General features: G+C 31.9%; 1 non-coding gene across 1 annotated transcript; it reads left to right on the forward strand.

The window, feature by feature from the left end:
• Positions 1-1,045: 1,045 nt before the first annotated feature.
• Positions 1,046-1,125, forward strand: TRNAL-UAG (transfer RNA leucine (anticodon UAG)). The gene has a single exon. It is a non-coding gene; the product is annotated as a tRNA-Leu (tRNA).
• The last annotated feature ends 6,462 nt before the right edge of the window (positions 1,126-7,587 follow it).

The raw sequence follows: 7,587 nt of genomic DNA on the forward strand, positions 1-7,587 counted from the left end.
AAAAATAATTCAAAATTTAAGTATCTTTCAGTATCTAAGTATAAATACTAATAAAAAGAAGAAAGAAGGATTGATTTGCAGCAATAGATGTCTTTCACATACAACTAGAAAAAAGTAATTTCCTTTTTGAATGGCAGTTCCAAAAAAACGTACTTCAATGTCAAAAAAGCGTATTCGTAAAAATATTTGGAAGAAAAAGACTTATTTTTCCATAGTACAATCTTATTCTTTAGTAAAATCAAGATCATTTTCGAGCGGTAATGAGCATCCAAAACCAAAGGGTTTTTCTGGGCAACAAACAAATAATAAGATTTTGGAATAATATGAATTGACTTATCAAAAAAGAATTCCAATTATTTAATAATTTGGATTCTTCTTTGAATGTACTTTTATGTGTCGAATTACTCGGTACAATATTCTTAGAACAAAAAACCCCTCTTATCTTATATATACAAGAAAAAAAAAGTTTTGTTTGGTATACTGTGTGCTAAGTATTCTTTTCCTATCAATGAACTTTTCATAATTTTCCTAATAGAATCCTCATATTCTATTAGGAAAATTATGAAAAGTGGAGTATTCTTACAATAGGACTTACAACTTCCACCTATCTTCTCCAAAATCATAAGGTTAGTAAATCTTATTAATAAGAGCATAAAGACTTTCATTCTAGAAATTTTTAAAAAATCCAAAAAGCCTTTTCTATTTATCCATTTTATTTTAATTTCATCATTAAATAGAAACCCTTTTGGATTTTTTTCATTGTATTGAAAGAATTTTCAAAATGTAAAGGGGAAATTAATTAGAAAAAATTAGTTCTATAATTGCAAGTTAGAAAAAAGAAGTTCCAACTCTTTCAAGCAGTGTTTGTGTTTCTATTGGGCAAAGCAAGAGTTTATTGTAAAAAAAAAAAATGGAAACGATACTACCAAACGAAGTCTATTTTAATGAAAACTCTAATGTTCCTAAATTTTATGGACTTTCCCAATATCGACGATTCCCAAGATAATAGCTATTATTCTTTTAAGTTACCTATTATTTGAAGTTAGCCGCCATGGTGAAATTGGTAGACACGCTGCTCTTAGGAAGCAGTGCTCAAGCATCTCGGTTCGAATCCGAGTGGCGGCATTCTTGAAAAAGAATACAATAGATTAGAAATCAATTCGAAATTTACAATTTTGTAATGGGACCTTCCCCTTATGCTATTTGCAACTTTAGAACATATACTAACTCATATCTCTTTCTCAACGATTTCAATTGTGATTACGATTCATTTTATAACCTTATTAGTTCGTGAACTTGGAGGATTACGCGATTCGTCAGAAAAAGGAATGATAGTTACTTTTTTCTCTATAACAGGATTCTTAGTTTCTCGTTGGGCTTCCTCGGGACATTTTCCATTAAGTAATTTATATGAGTCATTGATCTTCCTTTCATGGGCCCTGTATATTCTTCATACCATTCCTAAAATACAGAACTCTAAAAATGATTTAAGCACAATAACTACGCCAAGTACTATTTTAACGCAAGGCTTTGCCACATCGGGTCTTTTAACTGAAATGCATCAATCCACGATACTAGTACCTGCTCTACAATCTCAGTGGTTAATGATGCATGTCAGTATGATGTTATTAAGCTATGCAACTCTTTTGTGCGGATCCTTATTATCTGCCGCTATTCTAATCATTAGATTTCGAAATAATTTCCATTTCTTTTCTAAAAAGAAAAAAAATGTTTTAAATAAAACATTTTTCTTTAGTGATATTAAATATTTTTATGCAAAAAGAAGTGCTTTAAAAAGAACCTCTGTCCCTTCATTTCCAAATTATTACAAATATCAATTAACGGAGCGTTTGGATTCTTGGAGTTATCGTGTCATTAGCCTAGGATTTACCCTTTTAACCGTAGGTATTCTTTGTGGAGCAGTATGGGCTAATGAGGCCTGGGGATCCTATTGGAATTGGGATCCTAAGGAAACTTGGGCATTTATTACTTGGACCATATTCGCAATTTATTTACATAGTAGAACAAATCCAAATTGGAAGGGTACGAATTCTGCACTTATAGCTTTGATAGGATTTCTTATAATTTGGATTTGTTATTTTGGTATAAATCTATTAGGAATAGGCTTACATAGTTATGGTTCGTTTACATTAACACCTAAATGATTACATAAAATAAAACCTTCATGAAATGAAGGTTTTTACTTTTATGTTTTTATTTGAGAACCCCTTGAACGCCTTATCAAAGGGTTCTCAAAAATTCGAGATAGATCTAATTATACTTTTTTACTTATTTCTGCATTATATACTTTTTTACTTATTTCTGCATTAATAGAGCAGACGAGTAAAAAAAAGCAAACCTATTTAGGATAATAATTGGATAAGAGAGCCTCTACCCTGTCAACGGATAGGGAGAGAACAAAATCTGGATAAATACCAATTCCTATTACTGGTAAAAAGATACAGATTAAAATAAAGAGTTCTCGTGGTCCAGAATCCACAAAATTTGCGTTTGGAACATTAAATAGCTTGTATCCATAGAACATCTGGCGTAACATAGATAATAAATAAATAGGAGTTAATATCATTCCAATTGCCATTACAAAAGTAATTAGTGTTTTTGGCATTAACAGAAATTTTGGACTAGTAATTAGTCCAAAAAATACTACTAATTCTGCGACAAAACCACTCATTCCTGGTAAGGCAAGAGAAGCCATTGAAAAGCTACTAAACATGGTAAAAATTTTAGGCATTGGGATAGATATTCCCCCCAGTTCTTCGAGATAAACAAGACGCATTCTATCAGAAGCGGTTCCTGCCAAGAAAAAAAGTGTAGCACCAATAAATCCATGGGATAATATTTGTAAAATAGCTCCATTGAGTCCAATGTTGGTTATGGAACCAATTCCTATAATTATGAAACCCATGTGAGATACAGAGGAATAAGCTATTCTTTTTTTGAAATTTCGTTGACCAAGAGAAGTTGAAGCTGCATAGATTATTTGGATCGCTCCTATTATTACTAACCAGGGCGAAAATAGATAATGAGCATGAGGTAACAATTCCATGTTGATCCGAATCAATCCATATGCTCCCATCTTTAATAATATTCCCGCTAAAAGCATACATGTACTATAATGTGCTTCCCCATGGGTATCTGGTAACCACGTATGTAGGGGTATAATCGGCAATTTGACAGCATAAGCAATAAGGAAGCCAAAATATAAAAGTATTTCCAAGGTTGCAGGGTATGATTGATTAATTAATCTTTCCAAATCTAATCCTGGTTCGTTGGAACCATATAAGCCCATACCCAGAACTCCGATTAAGAAAAAAATGGAACCGCCTGCAGTATACAAAATAAACTTTGTAGCTGAATATAGACGCCTCTTCCCCCCCCACATGGATAAAAGTAAGTAAACAGGAATTAATTCTAACTCCCACATGATAAAAAAAAGTAAAAGGTCTCGCGAAGAAAAATAATCCTATTTGACCCCACTATACATTGCGAGCATCAGGAAATAGAATAATCGCGAATTCCGTGTAATTGGCCAAGCTGCTAAAGTAGCTAAAGTAGTGATAAATCCTGTCAATAAAATAGATCCTAATGAAAGTCCATCGATTCCCAATCTCCAGTGGAAATCGAAGACATCTATCCATTTATAATCCTCCTTTAATTGGATTAAGGGATCCTCCAGTTGGAAATGATAACAGAAACGCATAAGTCATTAGAGGAATTCTAATAAACAAATAGATATAGTATACCACCTAACCGACTTTGTTTCCCTTATGAGGTAAAAGAAAATTAATGAACCTGCAAATATCGCAAAACAACAAGTATTGTTAACCAAGGAAATAACTCATGATAAAGTGATAAAGACAAGATACGTTTTGACCAGAAAAGCCCGTGCTCGATTATTTCGAGCACAGGCTTCTTCGGTAAAGAGGAATCAGACGATTCGAGTGAAGTTTTTTGTAACGTATCAATAAGATAGAGCCATGCTACGTGTTGTTTCAGGCCCTAAATAAACGCGGACACTTAAAAAATCTGTCGGGCAGGCAGATTCACATCTCTTACAACCCACACAATCTTCGGTTCTCGGCGCGGAAGCAATTTGCTTGGCTTTACAATCCATCCCCAGGGTATCATTTCTAATACATCTGTTGGACAAGCTCGTACACATTGAGTGCATCCTATACATGTATCGTAATTTTTACGGAATGTGACATTGGATCTATAAATTTTTCTTTTCAACATAAAATTTTTCGATCTGTAAAATGAATTAGTACTATAATGAGTCATATGTATTGTAGACACCAGACGAAGCAATGGTTTATCCAAACTTCAAAAAAAAAAATCTATTTTTTAATCTGTTTGTGAGAAAGCGTGAAGAGAGCCAAGAGACTTTAATTTTGGAATTTCAACAATAAATAAGAAATAAGAAAGAATTTTACGAATTGTACAGACGAATTCGAATTAGCCAATAAATTGGCTATCGTCTTTTCAATATAAATTATTGCAATATTCAAATTGCAATATCAATGAATTACAAATACAAAAATTCATTTAAGTGAAAAAGAATACTATGCAATAATCTACTAAAAAAAATGGATATTCTCAAATAATACTAAGAAAATAGTATTGATTTCTATTTATTTTAATATGTGCGCCTTTGTTTAGAGGATTCTATGTCTAATTATTCAAAAGTCTAATTATTCAATAAATTAGATTGATTGATACGAGTGGATTTCCTATTACGATGGATGGAAGAAAGAATGGATAGTCCAATAGCGGCTTCAGCAGCTGCAAGGGCTATAACAAAAATTGCGAAAATATCTCCTTTTAATTGGCGACTATCAAATAGATCAGAAAATGTTACGAGATTTAGATTAATTGAATTCAGTATAAGTTCAAGACATATTAGAGCTCTAACCATGTTTCGGCTTGTGATCAATCCATAGATACCAATCGAAAATAAATAGACACTCAAAAAAAGTACATGCTCAAACATCATTAACTAACTCCTTATCAATCTCGATTCATTTCAATATGAGGGCAAGAATTGAACCGATTCAATTAATTACAATAGAACAATTACACAACAAAAGAAAAAAAAAAAAAAAAAAAAGGAGGTATTTGTTGGCAGTAGATGGATTTTACTAAATCAAAATTGTGATTCTTTAGTTATTTATTTTAGATTTGCAATTCTTATAATTTGTACTTTTTCTAAGTTTTCTTATTGCCGAGCCATAGTAATTGCACCTATTAAAGAAACTAGAAGAATTATGGAAATGAGTTCAAACGGAAGATAAAAATCGGTTGCTAAATGAATTCCAATTTGTTGAACATTATTTATGAGACCCTGTTCTACTATTTGGTTTGATCTTGTAGTCCAAAGAATTCCATACCACGACGTATCTGGGATAGTAGTCATTAGTGAAAAAACAATAGTTATACAAACGAGTGAAGTGAACCCATCTCCAATAGTCCAATAATTCTTATCTTTAGACCATTCTGAGCCATTTACGAACATTACAGCGAATATGATCAAGACATTTATGGCTCCCACATAAATAAGAAGTTGTGCGACAGCTACAAAGTAGGAATTTAATAAAAAATAGAATAAGGATATACAAACAAGAACTAATCCCAGCGAAAAGGCAGAATAAATGGGGTTGGTAAGTAATACTACTCCTAGACCCCCTAGTAGAAGAACAAATCCCCCAAATAGCATAAGAATCTCATGTATTGGTCCAGGTAAATCCATTATGGATAAAAAGAAATTAATAGTATAAAATTTTTCATGAACTGACTAAAACTAAAGGATTCAAGGAAGGAAAAAAGGATTAGGGTATTTTTTTGTGTATAAACTTATAGTTATAAATTATATTATATCACGAAAATCTAGTCTGATTTAAAATAAGAAATAATTTCCAATAAGCAGTAGTTTTTCGTTTTTCTTTATAGTTTAATTTTAAAGTTTAATAAAGAATTATTAGATTTTTATAACAGAAAGACAAAATCAAAGTTTAGTAATCAGTAATCGTTCTTGAATTCGAAGATTTTTCTTTGTTTATTTTACTTTCAGACGAATTCCTAATTGTTTGAATTGTGTAATCTCCCATTATGGAGATTGGTAACCGACTTAAAGCAATTTGATTGTAATTCAATTCATGACGATCATAGGTAGAAAGTTCATATTCTTCAGTCATTGATAAACAGCTTGTTGGACAGTACTCAACACAATTGCCACAAAATATACAAACTCCGAAATCAATACTATAATTAAGCAATTGTTTTCTTTTAATATCCTTTTCAAATCTCCAATCCACAACGGGTAAATCTATCGGACATACGCGAACACATACTTCACAAGCAATACATTTATCAAATTCAAAGTGGATTCGCCCTCGGAAACGCTCTGGTGTAATTGATTTTTCATAAGGGTAGTGAATCGTTATAGGTAAACGATTTGTGTGGGATAAGGTAGTTATGAAACTTTGACCTATGTACCTTGTAGCACGTATTGTTTGTTGACCATAACTCATGAACCCAGTTACCATAGGGAACATATTCATTCTAAATATCTATGAAAAAGATATGTTTCTTTCTCTTGTTTGAGAGAGCTTTTGTGTTGAAAATATTCTTACTATTATTGTATTATCTTATTTATAGTGAAACAAGTTGAGAAGAGGTTGTTAATAAGAGATTGCCCAGGGAAATAGGTAAAAGAAATTTCCATCCAAGATTTAATAACTGATCCATTCTCATCCTCGGTAAAGTCCATCTTATTGTGATAGAAATGAAGAGAAATAAATAAGCTTTAGTTAATGTAATAAATATACCCATTGTCATTTCCAAAATTCCAACTGCTTTATTCATTTGGAAAAAATCAAAAAAGGATATATAGGGAATAGATAAATTCCACCCGCCCAAGTAGAGAACTGTTACAAATAAAGAAGAAACTAATAAATTTAGGTAAGAAACAAGATAAAATAAACCATATTTGATACCGGAATATTCAGTTTGGTAACCTGCTACTAATTCTTCCTCCGCTTCTGGTAAATCAAAGGGTAATCTTTCACATTCTGCCAAAGAAGAAATTAAAAAAACCAGAAAACCTATAGGCTGACGCCAAATATTCCATCCAAAAAAACCGTATTTTGACTGTGCTTCAACTATATCAACTGTACTTGAACTGTTAGATAATCATAGTCGGTGATAACATCACAGTTCCCACCGCTATTTCAAAACCGTACATGAAACCTTAGCTTCATACGGCTTCTCTATGATCAGAAAAAGGAAAGGACTGTTTTGTTCCTAGCCCCGGGGGCGTAGATAGAATTAGATAAAATAAAATAGATTTGAAAGTCCTAAATTAGACCAAAGGAATTCCGTCTGCTAGAATAAGAAAAAGCGCTTCCGAATTGATCTCATCCTTTATAATATAATGAAAATTTTTCTTTGTTCAGTAATAACTTAATCTTGGAATAAAACACTTGTTACTTGTTATAGGAATTCAATTAATAAATGGAAAGAGTTGGGTATTAGTTCATGAGCAATTCTGCATGAATATGGATAGAGGAA

This window comes from Triticum urartu, unplaced genomic scaffold, assembly GCF_056163025.1.
Source record: "Triticum urartu cultivar PI428250 unplaced genomic scaffold, HENAU_Tu73 scaffold2, whole genome shotgun sequence".
In the NCBI taxonomy this organism is placed as follows: domain Eukaryota; kingdom Viridiplantae; phylum Streptophyta; class Magnoliopsida; order Poales; family Poaceae; genus Triticum; species Triticum urartu.